Here is a 21,556-nt window from a genome sequence, read left to right on the forward strand (position 1 = left end):
AAAATTACAAATCCACTTTGTTCATTTTGATAACTGGCCTATTATACATGCACTACATATAAAGTGCCAAAAGCATCTTTTTTTTTTTTGCCGGGGGGGGTGGGTGTGTCTTTTGATTAAGTGAAAAGGTGGGGTGTGTATTGTGTATTGTATCTCTCTCTTGTGCTCTTTTACTTTTATGCATCATGGGTTCACCTAAATGTCCTCTTCTAACTTTACACAATTCTTCTACATGGAAAGATATTGTATGGAGTAGATTAAGGGAAAAAGTTCTAAATCTTTATGTTGATGGTACAATTCTAAAACCAACTGATGCTAAAGAACTCATTGATTGGAAAATTATTGACAATTGAGCATTAGGAATTATCAAGAGTTGTGTAGATAGAGATCCCTTCTTCCACATTGCTAGTTTCATGGAATCAAAACCTACATGGGACAAACTTGAATCATTGTATGGTAAGGTGGATGACAAAAAAGGGATTTTAGATTGAGGATGATCTACTTCTCTTGGATCCAAAGAACTTTGACACAATTCATGATTACAAAAAAATAGACAATGAGTATAGGACACTACTTAAAGATTGTGGAAATCACATGAAGGATGACAAGTTGATTCATCACATCCTAAAGAGGCTACCTTCAAAGTATGCTTCCTTTGTTTTGAGTTATAATACTTACAGGTTGACCATAGGAAGTGCTTTCTAGAATCCTACATTTGATGCATTTGCAAAGATGTTGATTGTTGAACAATCTCACTTGACAGATTTGGGACTTCTCATGACATCAAAGACCAAAGCATTGGTCACTAGTGATGAGCACCAATCAAGTCAAGGAGGGAAAAGTTCTAACTATAGCAAGAAGAAGTAGTGGAAGTAGAAATCACAATATGAGACATAGCAATCCTCCTCATAGCAAGACAATTATTCTTCCAATAAGAAGGGAAGTAATGAAAAGAAGGACAAACCTTTTTGTACATATTGCAAAAAGCCAAACCATGATGAGCATCATTGCAAGACTAAAAGAATCAATGAGTTGCAAAACCTACTCAAGAAGAAAAAAATTCAAGTGCCAAGTACTTCCAAGGATTCAAATCCAACCACTTCAAACAGAAATGGGAAAGCACTTATGGCAAACACAAGTTCTTCTTTAGAATGGATACTTGACTTAGGTGCCTCCTATCATATGGGTTCTTCAAAGGGAGGCTTTTCTTCATTGAAGCAGTCACAAGTACCACACATCTTCATGGGAAATGATACAAAAATGGAAGTTGAAGGGAAAGGACATGTGGAAATGGAAAATGGGGAATTTAGGGATGTTCTCTATGTTCCAAACCTTAGCTACAATCTCCTCTTAGTTTACCAAATCACTCACCTTGGAGATGGTCATAAAGTTGAGGTCCTTCCAGATTTAGTGATCGTGCAAAGTCTTACAGATGATTCATTGGTTGTAGTGGAGAAATTCAATCATGGAAAAAGGCTTTATTCCTTCTCCCACTTTGTGCCTAAGTCTCCTTCACATGCCTTGTTAACTCAATCTAATTGACAAATAAAAATATGGCATGAGCAGTTTGGTCATCTTGCCTTCTTCTATCTTTAGCAACTTTTCTCAAAACACATGGTCAAAGGTCTACCTAACATCAACTTTTCTAAGAGTGAGTGTTCTTCATGTTTAGTGGATATGCATCTTGAGGAGAAGTATGATAAAAGGAATTCTTCTAGAGCACCAGTTGTTCTCCATTTGGTTCACATGGTATTAGTAGGACCCTTTGTAGTGACTTCAGTTAGCCAAGGCTACTACATCCTTACTTTTTTTGACGACTTTTCATGGTTCACATGGGTCTATTTCCTTCATCAAAAGAATGAAGTGGTTGATAAGGTTCAAGCCTTTAAGATTCATGTTTAACACAAATCTAGGAAAGCCATCAAGGTTCTACAGAAGGACAATGGAAGCAGATATGTGGACAGAAGACTTAATGACTTTTCCAAACTTGAGCGAATTGATCTTCAAAATCAACCAACATTCAGTCCACACAAGACAAATATTGCAGCCATGAGGATTAGAATTCTTAAGTCCATGGAAAGTTGCATGATTAAAGCCAAGTCTCTTGATTCAACACTTGAAGTTGAAGCCATTAGCAGTTCCACTCACATAATTAGTAGGTCTCCTCATAATGCCCTAGATGGGAAGATCCCTTTTGAGGCATGGTGCGGTAGAAAAGTAGTTGTGAGTCACTTCAAAGTCTTTAGTTATCTAGCATGGGAAAACCTATCTTCCAGGGGATGCAAGGCACCAACACCTAGGCTAGATGGTGTTAAGGCTTATAGATTTATGGATCTTGAGACTCTAAGATTTTTTTGGAGAAGGATGTTCACTTTGAAGAAAGTTCACCCAACTTATCGTCTAATCCTCTCCACACTTCATACACTGTGGAAAATAATTGTGACACCAATGATAGTGCTTCAACACATTCAGATACGTGGGGTTCTATCAATAGTTGTAGCAAAAGTTCATGGCATCAATATAGTCCACATGCTTATATTGCCACAGTGAAAGGTCCAGTATAGTAGGGTACATGTTGTCTTCTAGCTCCAGCTTTAGTTGATGACTTCTTGGCAGACATTATAGGTCTCTTCGTGGAGTCACACACCACAGATTTGGGAGACAACCTTGATGATTTGCATCTTCTCTTTGATGATGATGATCCTTCTACAATTGTTGTGAGGGCTCACTTTGAGCCTCATGTCCATTCTCTACATGATCCATATTTACAGGCTAATGTGATTGTGGATAATTATGTACAACAATTGTCAATGGTCTCTTTGTTAGTTGAGGAGATAGATGGTTACTTGAAATAGGTTCTGTATCACTCCTTGCTAGATCTGCAGTTCTTCTCAATAGGTTTGGAAGGAGCCATCATTAATATCAACATAGGGAAACTTGAATAGTTTCCAGAGACATCTTACATCATTAAGATTCTTTCTATACAAAGGGGAAGTGTCTCACTAGTACCTCTACTATTTTTTCTTCCAAAGGGGAGGAACATCATTCAATGGTCATGGATTAGATTCTACATTGGAGCATTTCTCACTAATCAACAAACTACCTTTAGGGGAAAGACTACCTTTTCTCCTTCTTCTTCTCCTTTAACGGCGGGGGGGGGTGGGGGGGGGGGGGTGGGTTCCTCTTAAGGGGTTTTTTCCTTCTCCCATTTCTCTCTTGTATATACTGGATGTATGTTGTAGGGGGCTGGGGTGTGCGTCTTCATTACTCCATCCATCCATGCATCTTGTCTCTTCGCCTCTCCTTTTGGTGGAGGGTTTTACCCATGAGATTTTCCCTCTTTCTTCACTTTATGAGGGACTTTATTTTTATTATGTACATGGGTACCTAACATGTCCTAGTACCTAGGACCCATTTTGCATTTCATCCTAGTTTTCATGAGCTTAAGTGCATTCCCCTAAGTTTCACTTAAAGGGGGGTGTTGGTGTAAATAATTATTCACTATTTACACTTACTTAAGTTTACATAGGTTAATGCATTACTTTAATATTTATTTATTAGTCACCTAAGAGTATGTGCACTCTTGTGAGTTGTCATCTTGACAACACAGGAGTTAGCACACTAATTAAGCACATGGTTTCTACAACATCTCCACTTGAGATACACCTTGTCATTCTTATCCTCTCATCTAGAATGATGGATAAGATGTGTTCTTAGTTGTCATGTTTATCTTGTCTCCTAGCTCTTTCTGGAGACATTCTAGGTGCTTCTTGAGAGGCCTTTATATACAAGCACTCCTAGTGTATTTGTACATACAATATAGAGCAATGAATGAGGACATACTTTGATATATTGATCATACTCTTTTTTGGTCTATAGTTGTGCTTGTGTTTGAGTTCTTCAATCTTGGGTGAATTTTTCCTAAGACAAATTCTTACAATTATAATGATTTGAGTTTTAGCTTTAGTTTCTGTAATGTCCCCTTTTGGGACATTAGGGTTTATAACCTTATTGTGTATATATTTTCTCATTTTGCTCCTAGATTGTGAATGATTCCTTTTTATTTCCCTTTATATTTCTCCTTATCATATCCCCCTCAATATTATATTTCTCAATGTATATATAGTTTTCATTTCTAGGAGTCACGTCTTTTTATAATATTAATTATATTATATTAGTAATAATAATATAATTATATATTTATATTAATTATATACTTATATTAATAAGCTTGATTAATTAATATCATAAGACATATTATATTAATAATAATTATATTGTAACATATATTATTTTAATAATATATCAACTAAATAAATTATATTACAATATTATAATACTTTATATTAATAGTGTTTCTATATTAAATCATATATTAATAATTAAAATATAATTATTTATTTATAATTATATTAGCTTATTATTTAATTAATTTCATAATTCCATATTGTTATTATAATGTGAGGATATTATTATATAATATTACATATAAAATATTATTACTTTAATATTTTTATTAATATAACTTTATATATAATACTTATTTATTATTTAATTTATATATTAGAGTGGGGACATCACAGTTTTTGTTGTAGGTACAGATGTGTCGTTCTGTCCTATTTGCTCTATTATGGTTTCCTTTTCCTCTTCTCTTACAACCTGTTGCTATTTAACCAAATCAAATTTCACATTTGTGTCAACCTTTGTCGATATGTCTACTAATGTTTGTATTAAAGGTTGAGCACTAGTAGCTAAAGGGATGGTAGAAGGTGGTTCTTTTATATTCACCTTATCCCTTTTAATGTTACCTACTACCTTTTGAAGTTCATCAACACTAACCAATATTGTATTTTCACACAATCTGGCTTGTAGTGTGGATTGGTCAAGAATCTTCTTGAGATCTTCTGGAGTTAAAGGATTGATGTTTTGAGCTGAATTATTAGGAAAATCCTTAACATTTAGAGTTTCTACAGGTATGCTTGTGTCATGTGGAGGTCTCATGCTAGGCATTTGTGTGTCTTGCACACTCTGTTCTTCTTGTTGCTCTTTGGTTGTAGCCATGTTATCTTTTTCCTTTTATGTCCCCTCTATAGTAGTATCCTTTTCTATATCTTCTTCTTCCTTATCATTGTTTTCATCATCATTATTTCTTCCCTCAAAGGAATCTTCTTCTCCTTCTTTGATAGTTGTCAACCCATAGATCAATTTCCACATTTGAGTGGATTTCTTGACAACATCTTCAAAATTGTTTTGAAGGATGCTAAATGCCCTATATTTTGGTGCAAAACATTCACCATATTGCTTATTTTCTTTGACAATTTGTCCTTTTGTCAAATCTGGCATCACTTGGGCTAGTGTGGATTCTCTGATTTGTTTCTCTAGGTTTAAAAAATAATGCCACTTATTTTCAATAGTTGTATATAGATCCTTAGGCATTTTATTATCCAATTCAAGTGGAGTGTTCATGAATTTTGACATCATTGCATATATTAATTCCTCAATAAAATTTTTTTCTTCTCTACCAACTTTCCCAAAATCAATATTTTGCAAATCTATCAAATTTGCATTGTTTCTAACATTTTCACAGAGATTCTCAAGATTATATTTTTGTGGATGACTTACCATTCTAAACTTTCTTGTATCTTCAAATTTTGTTCTTTCATCATCAGTCTCTTGCTATGTAATGCATTTTCTCCTTTCCATCTTATGCTCTAGCCCTTCTTGTTTTGTAGCCCTAGCCTTTTCTTTGGCTTGCTCTTTGGCATTTTGTGTAGTGGCCCTTGTGTTTTTCCTAGTTGTTGGTGTTGTAAGATTTTCTTGGCTTGGCTTAACAATTCTTTTAGCCTTTGTCTTTACTATAGGTTGTGCTTTGGCCTTTCTCTTCTTTGGTTCTACCTATTTTGGTGCTTCCTCTACTTCCTCAGCACCTTCTTCTTCAATATCCTCACCCATGTCTTGGGTCAAAGAAAGAGGTTCTTGGTCTTTTTCTTTCTCTTCCTCTTCTTCTTCTTCATCATCTTCTTCTTCCTCTTCTATACTCTCAACAAATTTAGCCTTGAGCTTCTTTATCAACTTATCTTTCTTCTTTAGTGTAGTAGTCTTCAATTCAATTTCAAATTTGGATTTCAGAACATCATAATAACTAAATATCTTGGCACATTTATCAATCTCCTCTACTAGGAGTGTAGTGATGGTAGCTAATGCTTCATCAACATTTATCTCATATCCTAGAGGTCTTAACTATCTTACCCTAGGCACTACTACTTGTATGTATGTGTAATCAATATCTACAAGAAAACATATGTCATTGTAGTATTGTTCAACTAAGGAGATAGGTATCCTCAGCCTCTACTTCATAGACTTCTCAAAGTCTTAAACATAGCTTTTCATAACTCTTTCAAAGTTCTCACCCAACTGCTCAATATATTCATTGATCTATACAACTACTAATCTGTTGTTTTTCTAGCCTATTTTGCCAAAGGATGGGAATTCATTCTGTACATAGAAAAATATGCATACAAGTATTGATCCAAATTTACACTGTGCACTTGTTATCTTTCTAATCGCACCTAGGTTCTCATTTATCTATTGAAATTAAAGTTTTGCAAGATCATAAGTATGATCTTTCTTGACAATTTTATAGCCAACATCAACTGCAATGCATCGTACATTATTTAACTTGCTTTACTAATAAAATTTGTGAGAAATAACCCTAACAACAAACTCAAGTAGATGATCAATAATGGTATCAATTGGCATTCCTCTCTTGTTCCATTTAGCTCATGTGTTCTTCTCATTTACTTCTTTTGAGTCACTTCATAGGGTCTTTGGTCAATCTCAGGTTGGAAAACCAATCACCCTGTGAACAATTCTTTTTGAAATATTGATTGGTACTCCTTCCAACCATAGACATCCATGATGTATCCTACTTAACACTATCTTGATCCATTCCATCTTGAACATTGTGGAAAAATCTAGGGCATGGGTCAAACCCTTTCTCCCTACTATCTTAAATTCATCCTTTAAAATGTCATTTTCACACAACTTATCATAATCTTGCCTTATTTCCATATCACCTATGCCTCCTACTTTTTAGTTACAACATTTTCTTACATCTTGGACCATTATAACCTTAGGTGGAATCATGGATAATGTACCCGATGAGCCATTTTGTTAGGCTATGTCTAGGATGGCTTTCAAATTTAGTTGTTTGACCTCATTGCTAACTAATTGGACATCAAAAACTTCTTTCTCCTTCACATTCTTTGAACTAGAAGCCATTCTATCAAACTAGGGTTTTACAAATTTTAAACTGCATAACTCGACTTATGGAGAATACCTCAAAATTTTGGTGAACTGGTACTTGATTATTGCTAGGATCTTTGAAATACACTTCAAACTAGATTTTGAATCACCTCTTTTCTCTACTTGCTCTTGCTTGAATTTGTAATAACAAAAAATAGGTGAAAATTAACCTTATACCCTTCAAAACTTTGCATTTAACGCTTGGTGCTTATACAACTATAAACTCGACATCAACACAATTTTTGTTCCACTCATTATCTATAGAGACTTTTCTCACTTGAAAATTACTATAGGCTTAGCTCTAACTATGTTTGACTAGTAGCTTGGTACTCAATAGTATTCCACTCAGTATATACAGAAGACTTTTAATGCTTGACAAAAACATGAGAACTTGAAAATTTAACATTGAATTTTCCACAACTTCTTGCATCTTAATTCATGCTAATGTAATCTTTTTAGTGATAATTTCTTTTGGAACTAATGTATAATGCAAGACTTTAAGTATCAGTCCCACATACCTCTTGTTTGCTTAGTTTGATGAAGTGTGACCACTTGACCCATTGGGTGAAGTGGTCCCTTCATTTGTTGTAATGCCACCATCTTTCTTCTTCCATGTCTTGTTCATCTCATTTTTGATATGTTCAACTTTTTCCTTGCCTTTACCTTTATCAAATTCACAACTTGGTGCCTTAGACCGAGCTAAACAATACTTACTCATGTGACTAGTCTTGTGATAGCTGAAATATATAGTTTGACTCATCCATCTTTTGTAGTTACCATTGAAGTGAGTCCTAATGTAGTTTTTAGGTGCATGTCCATATTTCTAGCAATAGTGATAGCTATATATTGTATTGTAATCCCAATCATAAGAGTTTTCATGGCTTCTTACCTTTGTTGGCTTGTTTGATGATCAGGTGGACTTGGATGTGCATTTAAAGGCTCTACACCCATTCTTCTAACAATTATAGTAGTGTCCTTCAAATTTTGGTGCATGCATGGTTCTAGTTCTACATTCATGTCCCTGATGACCTTGTTTGTTGCACTTATGACAATGAGTCATGTCCTTAGGCTTAGCATTCTAATTTGTATTCTTGCTCATGCACACATTAGTAGTATGTCATTTCTTACCACAATGATGACAAGTAGGTTTGGAGTTCTTACCTTTGTTGTTCCTTTTCTCAATAGCTTTGAATGATTCTCCTTCTTTAGTGCTTGTGTAGCCCAATCTTGATGTATCTATACTAGATCTAGGGGATTTTATTAGTTTCTCAAAGTACTTGATGGCTTCATTTGGCTTGTTGAACCTTTCAATAAATTCTTTTTTTCTTATTAGGTCATTTTGCAGTTGTTCATTCTGCAACTTCAATGTAGTTATCTCAATGTCCTTGACATTCAACTCATGATGAGCATTCATCATTTTGATTAAGGCATCCAATTACATGTTTGAGATCCTAGATAGTTCTATTGACTTTTCTTCCAATCTATTTGCCAAAATTATTTTGTCTTCTTCAATCATGACCTTATCTTCTATAGCTTTCTTCTTTTGTTCAATCACTTCACATAGCAGTATAGCTTGTGATTCTTACTCCAACTTGAGATTTATGATTTCTTTAGCTTGTACTCTATTATTTTCCATTAGATCTACAATTGCTACATCAAATTCACTAGAGTTACTATCTATAAATAGCTTTGTGGTGTTGATCTCTTTGTATTGTGTGTCATTTTCTACTATAGCAATCTCTTTCCTTCTCTTTAAGGAACTCTTCAAAGCATCTCTAGCTTTATTTAGTTGATGTAGTATGATATGTATCTCAATCTCTTGGTTCTCAATGGTCTTTCTAAACTTTTAGACTTCCATTTCAAGGTCTTTTCTTTAAGCTACAAAGCTTCTTCTTCTGAGAACATAGCTCTAGTACCAATTGTTGGGATTACAAGTAGGAAAGATAAATTTCTTAGAGTGAGGGTGTTGGGGGGGGGGGAGTGGTGGGGGGGGGGGGGGTATGTAGGGGGTGAATCAAAAGTCAAAACATGAACCCATAAAACTTTTCACCACTTATTCATCTCATGCATTCAATAGATAAACTGAAATAACATGTAAACCAGATACATAAAAATCATGTAAACATATAACCAATCACACATTTGACAACTAATATGATTACCAAGACAATCTACAAAAAAAGGTAAAATTGGGGTGGGGATGATACCCACAATTCTTCACTATTGTAGCAATAAAATGTAGACAATTAAGGTTACACTAGATTGACCATGAATCATGATCTACCCTATGAAAGACATGCCCTATTAAAGGCTTACAAGGACTGTTAATTCCCACCTTGTTAGAGGATTTCAACACCTTGTTAGAAGTATTCTTGGCTAAAGGACTTCAGAATATCCACTTGGAATGTCATTCTATTAAAGGATTTACAATAGTCTGTAATGACTACTCTGTTTAGGAGATTTAACTAAAATCACCCATTAGGATGTTTCAACATGGATCTTGTGATTAGCTTTGGTAGCTTGATTAAAGATAAAATCCATATAGTGTCCTTCTTGATCCTTCATAATCTGATCTAACAATTGTTGTATTCCTTTGCTCTTTGTTCTTCTCCAATTGATTTTGCAATTCACTCTTTATAACTTCTAATTCTCCATGAAACACTCTATTTTTCACATACAAACTTCTTTATACTTCTCCTTCGATTCCTTACATGTTCATATAAATTTTAGGGTTTCATCCTCCTTAAGAAGACTAGAAGACTTAGGGTTAAGTATGAATCTATGACTGAGATTCATCCTTTTTGCTACTTAATCCTTCCTATTTTCTGATTGGCTGTATGTAATTGCATAGGTAATCTATATATAGATTCATCCTTATCTTCAAAGGATCATATTCTATCCTTTGGTCAGATGAAAAATGGTTTACATAGTTATTTGTGCAATCACAAACAAATATGTTCAATTTGTGTTTCTTGACACTTGAAGTTACTGATGCTCGGCACATACTATAATTCTATTTCTAACTCGACACTTAAACTACTTGGCATTTGCTATTTACTTAGCACTTGAATCACTCGGCATGGTCTATCTTGTATTTACATATTATACTCGGCATATATTACTAGTTTGGCATGAACCAAGTAAATGACATAAGTGTGTTGACACTCAATTGTCAAAACCAATTCGAAATCAGCACTAGCACTCAAAATAAACAAAAAAATCAAGATACAATTTCCCAACAAACAAGAAATGATGAAGTGCAAATACTAATTGTTGAGCAATATAGAGTGGGTGTTGAGCAATATACTAAAGATGCCGAGTGATAGATAGGGAATGCTAACCATCTGATAGAAAATGCTCAGGATGCAGAACACGAATTAGAACCTAAAGAAGAAAGATCAAATGAGCTTGAGATTATTAATCTACATGAACTTGTAGAAGAATCGAGAAGGGAACTACTTATGCTAGAAAAATATGTGAGAAGACATCACAAACCTAGGAAAATCATTGGTGATGTTAAATCAAGTGTTATGACAAGGAAAAGCCTCAAAGATGACACATTCTTACTTTGTGAATTTGAGTAAGCAAGAGAGTAAAAGACGCTTTAAACAATGAATAAGGAAATTGACCAGATTGAGAAGAACAATACTTAGAATTTAGTGCCAAGATCAAGACCTAAAGACAAAAATGTTATTGGGAAACATTAGGGTTTTAGGAAAAAAAATTAAAATGGAGAGGTAACAAGAAACAAGGCAAGACTGGTATGCAAGGGTTATGCTCAAGAAGAAAGAGTTGATTATGGAGAAACTTTTTGATGCAAGAGCATCCAGAGGTATAAGGGCAATCCTGCGTCACCCAAAAAATGTACTTAGACTTAGTTTTTGTTTCATGTGTTTTCATTTCTAGATACCCATTTGGGTCAAATAAAGGTTCCAACTCTTACAGTTCGACTATCAGTGTTCTAGGATAGAGTATTTGAACACCTTGGGATACATGTAAATGCCAAAAAAATGGGAGTATGTAATTGGGCCATCATTTTGGTAAACTAGAAGGTGTAAATTTGCTAGATGAAAATAATTGTAATTTAGAGCATTCTAGAAAAAGAATCAGGTCAAAAGGCCCCATGGTTTGAAAGTTGTGGATTCTTCTAGATTTGCAGCGAGTTCTAACGCAGCTTTGGGAGCCTTCTATTTGGTCAATGGATGCCTACTAGCACTTTCTAGAATGTATTCCTAGTCCTTAACCCCCCAGGGTCTATTTAAGGACATTTCTAGCATTGTAAAAGGCAGTTCGGAGTGCAGTTTGAGAGGAGGTACTAGAAGGAGAAATTATCTCCAGATTTATGCTATTGTAAGCCCTTAGGGCATGTTTTGAAGTCTATTTTTCTCTATACTAAATATACTAATTTATTTTCACAGTTAATAAAATTTCCCTTTCCTCTTGTGTCCATTCTATACTTGTGGGTTGTGTCCCCATCAAGTGCTATCAGAGCATACCTTTGTTAGCGGTAGCAGAGCATACCTCCATCAAGTGGTATCAGAGCTAGTTTTCCTAAGTGTGTAGACAGACTGCCAACTGTGAGGCAGTTTGCACCAGAACTATGTGGTTGTGGGTTTGAGTTAGAAGATGCCTCCACAAAGAGAGCATGGCAAATGGGCCAGAGCTATTAATCTTAAGGAGGTTAGAGCCCTCCAAAGGCAGACACAAGCATTGCAAGAGGAGCTCCGTAGAGGAACAAATGTTGCCACAAGTGATGACATTGAGGATGAAAATGAAGAAGAAGAAATTGGACCAGAAGGGAAAGTTTTGAATCAGGTAGAGGAAAGGATTTTTAGGGCCATTACTAAGTTTGGGAAAAGACCTACAATTGAAGTGGGTGTATTTTTAGGAAATTTGAGACCAGATGAGTTGATTGATTGGATCAATGAAATGGAAGAATACTTTGAGTATGAGGATATTAGGGACCCAGATAGGGTTAAGTTTTCAAAGGCCAAATTAAAAGGCCATGCCAAAATATGGTGGCAAGAGGTTCAATTGGAAAGAAACAGAAGAGGAAAGGAGAAGATCACAAGATGGAATCGCATGGTGGACAAATTGAAGAAGCAGTTCATTCCTATGGACTACGAGCTTGATTTGTTTAAGAAGATGCATGGGTTAAAGCAAGCAGGAAGATTAGTCCAAGAATATACAAAGGAGTTTTACCAACTCTTGATTAGAGCAAGGCATGTAGAAGCAAATAAGGAGAAGGTTTCTCATTATATCAGTCGGTTGCGACCCAACATCCAGGAGGAATTAAGTCTAGTAAGAATGACCAGCATTGAAGAGGCATACCAGTTTTCCCTACAGGTTGAAGAGAAGTTGAATAAAAGGTTTGAAGGAAGGCAAAGAGGGTGCGGTCAAGGAGGAAGGGGTAATGGTAGGTCATATGGAGGCCAAAATGAAACCCAAAAGAAAAATGAAGATGTGGGTACTAGCAAGAACCAAAGGAATGAGGGTTTCAACCGCTCCCGTGATCAAGACTTTGGAAATTAGAGACAAAGAGGTAGAGGACGTGGACAAGGAAGAGGAGGTTTCCATTGTAATGAAGAAGGTCATCATGTCTTTGAATGCCCTCAATGACAAGGAAGGACAGATCGAAGAGCTAAGGGACAAGCTAGGGTTGTTCATGTGGATGAGGATGCACAATCATCACATTCAGAGGATGCAGAAAGAGGAGAGACCTTGGTAAATGAAAGGGTCCTACTAAGTGGTGAGATTGAACTAGGATAAAGGAGGATTTTTTTTCGTACACGATGCAAGTGTGAGGATAAATTTTGTGACGTGATCATTGATGGTGGTAGCACTGATAATTGGGTATCAGAAGAGATGGTCTCTAAGCTGAAGCTCAAGAGTGATAGACATCCCTAGCCCTATCGAATTGCTTGGGTAAAAGATGATCATAAGGTCCTGGTAAGTGAACAATGTTTAGTGAAATTCAAAATTGAGAATTACCATGATGAAGTTCTCTATGATGTTATTCCAATGGATTTTTTCCATCTATTGTTGGGTAGACCGTGGCAGTTTGATAGGCATGTAGTACATGATGGTCATGCAAACACATACTCTCTAACAAAGGATGGAGTTTGCCACAAATTGAAGCCCATGAAAAAGGAAGGTGAAAAGGTATGTAGCAGTGCTAGGATTTGTCTTGTTGATGGAAGGAAGTTTTTAGATGGCATAAAACATCAGTGTATGTGCTATGCTTTGATTCCTAGGAAAGATAAAGAAGGTAGTAGTGAAATGCCACTTGAAGTTTCAGATTTACCAGGTGAGTTTGGAGATATTATCTTTGATAATGTTCCAGAAGGACTACCACCAGTAAGGCAAATCAGTGATCAGATAGATTTAATCACAGGAGCTAGTTTTCCTAACAAGGCTGCTCATAAGATGACTCCTACTGAAACTAAGGAGCTAAACAGATAGGTTCAGGAGCTATTGAGGAAGGGCTTGATTCGAAAGAGCCTGATTCCATGTGCAATACCTACAGTACTAGCACAAAAGAAGGATGGAGAGTGGAGAATGTGTACAGACTCTCGAGCTATAAATAGGATAACCATCAAGTTTCGGTTTCCTTTGCCAAGAATGGATGATCTTATGGACTGCTTGAGTGGAGCTCAGTACTTCACAAAGATAGATCTCAAGAGTGGCTATAATCATATAAGGATACGAGAAGGAGATGAGTGGAAGATAGCCTTAAAGACCAACGAGGGTCTTTATGAGTGGTTAGTCATGCCCTTTGGATTGATGAATGCCCCAAGCACCTTCATGCGGCTTATGAATGAGGTACTTAAGAAGTTCTTGGGAAATTTTTTTATTGTCTATTTGGATGATAGTTTAATTTTCAACAAGACTTTGGAAGAACATCTATTGCATATTCATAGTGTTCTTGAGAGGTTGAGGGAAGAGAAACTGTTAATTAATCTGAAGAAGTGTATCTTTGCAAAAAGGGAATTAGTCTACTTGGGGTTTGTTATATCACCTAAAGGTCTTAAAATGGATCCAGAGAAGGTAAAAGCCATCTTGAAATGGCCTACTCCAAGGTTTGCTATTGAGGTAAGATCATTCCATGGTCTAGTTAGTTTTTAAAGAAAGTTCATTAAGAATTTTAGTGGCATATGTGCACCCCTGACTGACACAATAAGAGGGGATAGAAAAGAGTTCAAATGGAATGTGGCAGCTACGAGAAGTTTTGAATTGCTAAAGAGGAAGGTAATAGAACAACTTGTGTTGGCACTTCCAAATTTGAAAAAGGTGTTCCAAGTGGATTTTGATGCTAGTGGTAGTGCTATTGGGGCTGTATTAAACCAAGAAAGTAAGCCTATTGCATATTTTAGTGAAAAATTGAATGATGCGAAAAAGAAGTATTCTGTTTATGATCAAGAGTTCTATGCAATAGTTCAGGCCTTAAAGAAATGGAGGCATTATTTATTTCCAAAGGAATTTGTTTTGTATATTGATCATCACGCATTATAGTACCTAAATAGCCAAGGTAAATTGAATCAGAGGCATATGCAGTGGGTAGAGTTCTTGTAGAGCTATACATTTGTGTTGAAGCATAGAAGTTGAAAATCTAATAGGGTTGGAGATGCACCAAGTAGGAGATAGATGTTTCTTATAGTAATGCAAGTTGAAGTAGTTGGGTTTGATGAGCTCAAGAATCTGTACCCTGAGGATCTTAATTTTGGTGAAGCATGGAAAGCTTGTAAAGAGCCTGTTGTTGTAGAAAGAACTGAGTGGTTAGACTATCTGATTCAGGATGGTATGTTATTCAAGGGCAGTCAATTATGCATTCCAAGGAGTTCCATGAGGGAAAATCTGATTAAGGAGAAACACAGTGGAGGGATGGCAGGGCATTTTGGTCAAGATAAGACCATTGCCATTCTCAAAGAACATTATTTTTGGGCTCAAATGTCACAGGATGTGAAGAAGTTTGTGTAGACTTGTCAGATTTGTCAAGTTGCCAAGGGATTTAGTCACAATACTGGACTATATCATCCATTGCATGTTCCATCAAAGCCATGGGAGGACATAATTATGGATTTTGTTCTTGGATTTCCAAGGAGACAAAGGGGTAATTACTTAGTATTTGTGGTGGTTGATAGGTTCTCCAAAATGGCACATTTCATTCCATGCCACAAAACTCATGATGCTATCCATATTGCAGACTTGTTTTTTAGAGAGGTGGTAAGACTACAGGGTCTTTCGAGGAGTATAGTTTCTAACAGAGATACTAAATTTGTAGGGTATTTCTGGAGAACATTGTGGAAAAAGTTGAGAACAGACTTGAAATTCAGTTCCACACATCACCCATAGACTGACGGCCAAACAAAAGTGGTAAACAGAAGTCTAGGCAATTTGCTGAGATGTTTAGTTGGGGAGAAGCCCAAGGGATGGGATTGTATTCTACCACAAGTTGAGTTTGCTTAAAATAACTCTATAAATAGGAGTATTGGAAAATCACCATTCCAAATTATAGATGGAAGTAGCCCAAGGACTACACTATAATTGAGGAATATAGAACAAGGGGAGAGGACAAGTGTTGAAGTTGAAAATTTTTTTGAACATATCAAGCGTCTACATGAGGAGGTCCAGGCACACATTGTCAAGATGAATCAAGAATATAAAGCTAGGGCTGATCAAAAGAGAAGACATAAGAAATTCCAAGTAGGGGATCTAGTCATGGTAGACTTTAGAAAAGAAATATTTCTAGCTGGTACTTACAACAAGCTGAAAATGAAGAAATTTGGCCCCTACAAAATTCTGAAGAAACATGACTCAAGAAATGCATATGAGGTGGAGTTCCCAGATGGTATTCACATTTCTCCTATTTTCAACATTGTAGACTTAATAGAGTATCATGATGATGGTGTAGATGAGGAGCTGATGTTAGAGCCATGTCCAATTCCTACTTCTAAGAAGGAGGAGATAGAAGACATTCTAGATCATCATGTGGTAGGAGTACTAGAAATAGGTAGTATGAAGAGTATTTGGTTAAGTGGAAAGGACAGTTGATAGAGGACTCAACTTGGATTTCAAAAGCTGAGGTTTCCCATTTGGGATTTCCTCTACCATTCATAAAGTGACAGGGTCACTTTTCAATCTACCCTGGGTGTCTGATGCAGGAGCATCTAGAGGTATAAGGGCAATCCTATGTCAACCCAAAAAAAAAAGTACTTAGACTTAGTTTCTGTTTCATGTGTTTTCATTTTTGGATATCTATTTGGGTCAAAAAAAGGTTCCATCTCTCACAGTTCCACTATTAGAGTTCTAGGATAGAGTATTCGAACACTTTGGGATACGTGTAAATGCCAAAAAAATAGGATTATGTAATTGAGCCATCATTTTGGTGAATCAGAAGGTGTAAATTGGCCAGATGATTGTCATTGTAATTTAGAGCATTCTAGAAAAAGAATCAAGTCAAAAGGTACGAAACAAACATTTATCCTCACATTTGCATCTGGCACAGAACAAACTCCTCCTTTGTCCTAGTTCAATCTCACCACTTAGTAGGACCCTTTCATTTACCAAGGTCTCTCCTCTTTCTGCATCCTCTGAATGTGATGATTATGCATCCTCATCCACATGAGCAACCCTAGCTTGACCCTCAGCTCTCCTATCTATCCTTTCTTATCATTGAGGGCATTCAAAGGCATGATGACCTTCTTCATTGCAATGGAAATAGGTACCATGGAAGCCTCCTATTCCTTGTCCACATCCTCTACCTATTCCTCTTTGATTTCCAAAGTCTTGATCATGGGAGTAGTTGAAACCCTCGTTCCTCTGGTTCCTTCTTGTACCCACATCTTTATTTTTCTTTTGGGTTTCATTTTAGCCTCCAGACGACCTACCACTACCCCTTCCTCCTTGACCATGCCCTCTTTGTCTCCCTTCAAACCTCTTATTTAGGTTCTCTTCAACTCATAGGGAAAATTGGTATGCCTCTTTAATGCTAGTCATTCTTACCAGACTTAATTCCTCCTGGATGCTAGGTCGCAACCCACTGATATAACAAGCAACCTTCTAATTATTTTCTTTTTCATGCCTTGCTCTAATCAGAAGTTGGTAAAACTCCTCTATATATTCGTGGACTAATTTTTCTGCTTGCTTTAACCCATGCATCTTTTTAAACAAATCAAGGTCATAATCAACAGGAATGAATTTCTTCTTCAATTTGTCCACCATACGATCCCACCTTGTGATCTTCTCCTTTCCTCTTCTATTTCTTTCCAATTGAAGCTCTTGCTACCAGATTTTTGCATGGCCTTTCAGTTTGGCCTTTGTAAACTTAACCCTATCTACATCCCTGATATCCTCATACTCAAAGTACTCTTCTAGTTCATTGATCTAGTCGATCAACTGATCTGGTTTTAGATTTCCTGAAAATACACCCACATCAATTGTAGGTCTTTTCCCAAAGTTAGTAATGGCCCTAAAAAGCCTTTCCTATGCCTGATTCAAAACTTCCCTGTCAAATTCCTCTTCTGGTCTAATTTCTTCTTCTTCATTTTCATCCTCACTTTTGTTGCCTACGACAACATTTATTCCTCTATAGAGCTCCTCTTGCAATGCTTGTACCTGCCTTTGGAGGGCTCTAACCTCCTCAGGATTAATACCTCTGACCCTTAAACAATACTCTCTTCATGGAGGCATCTTCTTAACTCAAACCCACAACCACACAGTCCTGGTGCAAACTGCCTCAAAGTCGGTGCTCTATCTACACACTCAAGAAAACCATCTCTAATACCACTTGATGGGGACACAACCCAAGCATAGAATGGACACAACAGGAAAGGGAAAACTGTATTACCTATGTAAATATGCTATTACATTTAGTACAAAGAAAATAGACTTCAAAACATGCCCTAAGGGCTTACAACAGTAATAATCTAGAGATAATTTCTTCTTTTAGTACCTCCTCTCAAACTCCACTTCGAACTACCTTTTATAATGCCAAAAATATTCTTAAATAGACCCCAGAGGGTTAAGGATTAGGAGTACATTCTAGAAAGTGCCAGTTGGCATCTACTAACCAAATAGAAGGCTCTAGAAGCCACATTAGAAGTTGATGCAAATCTAGAAGAATCCAAAAATGGTAACCGAACTTTCTGGAGGCATAACTTTTGAATCATAGCTCCGATTGACGAATCCTTTACATTTTTGGAAAGCTCTCAAAGTGCTCTATAGCACTATGGACTAGCTTCACTTTCCCCCCATTTTTTGGCCCTTTTCAAAGTCATTTAATGCCCCTATCCTGCCTTCAAAGCATTCTTAAGATATCTCCAAAAATCAAAAAACTGCAATAACTTTCAAACCGTGGGGCCTTTGACCTGATTCTTTTTCTGGAATTATCTAAATTGCAAAGACAATCATCTAGCCAATTTACAGCTTCTAGTTCACCCAAATGGGTATCCAAAACTGAAAACACATGAAACAGAAACTAACTACCTTTTTTTTTGGGTCGACACAGGATTGCCCTTATACCTCTAGATGCTCTTGCATCACATACATGCATTTATGTATGCGTGCATGCATACATGCATACATTGCATACATATCTATGCATTTATGCATTCATGCATGCATACATACATGCATTTATGTATGATGTATGCATACATACATACATCACATCCATGCATAGATATATCTATGCATGCATGCATGCATACATGCATTTATGTATGCATGCATCCATACATACATACATTGCATACATATCTATGCATGCATGCATGTATGCACAGATACATGTATGTATGGATGTATGCATGCATGCATACATCCATCCATGCATGTATCTATGTATGTATGCATGTATACATAAATGCATGCATGTAAATATGTATTTATATGTACATATGCATGCATCCATCCATACATACCTATATCCATCCATCCATATATGTATCTATGTATATGCATGCATGCATGCATGCATCCATTCATACATACATGTATTCATCTATATGCATGCATGCATACATACATGGATCTATCTATGTATGTATGCATGTACATGCATCCATCCATGTATATGCATGCATGCATACATACATGTATCCATACATGCATGTATGTATGCATGTATATGTATGTATGCATGCATCCATCCATACATACATGTATCCATCCATACATACATGTATCTATGTATATGCATGCATGTATGCATGCATCCATGCATGCATACATACACGGATCTATCTATGTATGTATTCATGTACATGCATCCATCCATACATACATGTATCCATCCATACATGCATGTATCTATGTATGCACGCATGTATACATAGATGCATGCATGTATGTATGCATGCATCCATCCATACATACATGTATCCATCCATATATACATGTATCTATGTATATGCATGCATCCATGCATGCATACATACATGGATCTATCTATGTATGTATGCATGTACATACATCCATCCATATATACATGTATCCATGTATATGCATGCATGCATACATACATGTATCTATCTATGTATGTATCCATGTATATGCATCCATGCTTCCATACATGCATGTATCTATGTATGTACGCATGTATACATAGATGCATGCATGTATGTATGCATGGATATGTATGTATGCATGCATCCATCCATCCATACATACATGTATCTATGTATGTGCATGCAAGTATACATGCATCCATTCATACATACATGTATCTATCTATATGCATGCATGCATCCATTCATACATACGTGTATCTATGGATGTATACATACATGTATCTATCTATGTATGTATGCATGTACATGCATCCATGTATATGCATGCATGCATACATGCATATGCATACATACAAGATACATGCATATACATAGATACATATATGTATGTATGGATGGATGCATGTACATGCATACATACATAGATAGATACATGTATGTATGCATGCATGCATATCCATAGATACATGTATGTATGGATATATGCATACATGTATCTATATATATGCATGCATGCATCCATTCATACATACATGTATCTATGGATGTATACATACATGTATCTATCTATCTATGTATGCATGTACATGCATCCATGTATATGCATGTACATGTATGTATGCATGCATGCATACATGCATATGAATACATACAAGATACATGCATATACATAGATACATGTATGTATGGATGAATGCATGGATATACATAGATACATGTATGTATGTATGGATGGATGCATGTATATGCATCCATCCATACATACATGTATCTATGGATATGCATGCATGCATACATCCATGTATCTATCTATGTATGTATGCATGTACATGCATCCATCCATACATACATAAATGTATCTATGTATATGCATGCATCTATCCATACATACATGTATCTATGTATATGCATGTATCTTGTATGTATGCATATGCATGCATGCATATGTATGGATGTACATATATATCTATGTATACATGCATACATGCATAGATATATCTATGTGTGTATGCAATGTATGTATGTATGCATGCATGCATACATCCATACATACATGTATGTATGTATGCATGCATACATACATCCATGTATCTATGTATGTATGCATGTATACATAGATACATGCATGCATACATACATACATACATGTATGTATGTATGTATATATATTGCATGCATGCATACATACATATATATAATGCATGCATGCATACATAGATATACATGTATCCATGCATACATGTATGTATGTATGTATATGTATGCATGCATACATATATATGTATGTATGCATGCATGCATAGATATATCTATGTATGTATGTAATGTATACATAGATATATGTATGGATGCATGCATTCCTATGTATGTATGATTGCATGCATACATAGATATATCTATGTATATATCTATGGATGGATGCATGCATGCATCCATCCATACATACATATATCTTGCATATATGTATGTATGTATGGATGCATAGATACATACATACATGTATACATGTATGTATGCATGCATGCATGCATTCATCGATACATACATGTATCTATGTATACATACATATATCTATGTATGTATACATGAAAGCATGCATCCATGCATACATACATCTATCTTACATGTATGTATGCACGTATGCATGCATCCATCCATACATACATGTATCTATTTATACATACATATATCCATCTATGTATGTATGCAATGCATGTATGTATGCATGCATGCATACATCC

The sequence above is a fragment of the Cupressus sempervirens genome, chromosome 6 (assembly GCF_028749045.1).
Source record: "Cupressus sempervirens isolate cs-2001-9-10 chromosome 6, ASM2874904v1, whole genome shotgun sequence".
NCBI lineage: Eukaryota > Viridiplantae > Streptophyta > Pinopsida > Cupressales > Cupressaceae > Cupressus > Cupressus sempervirens.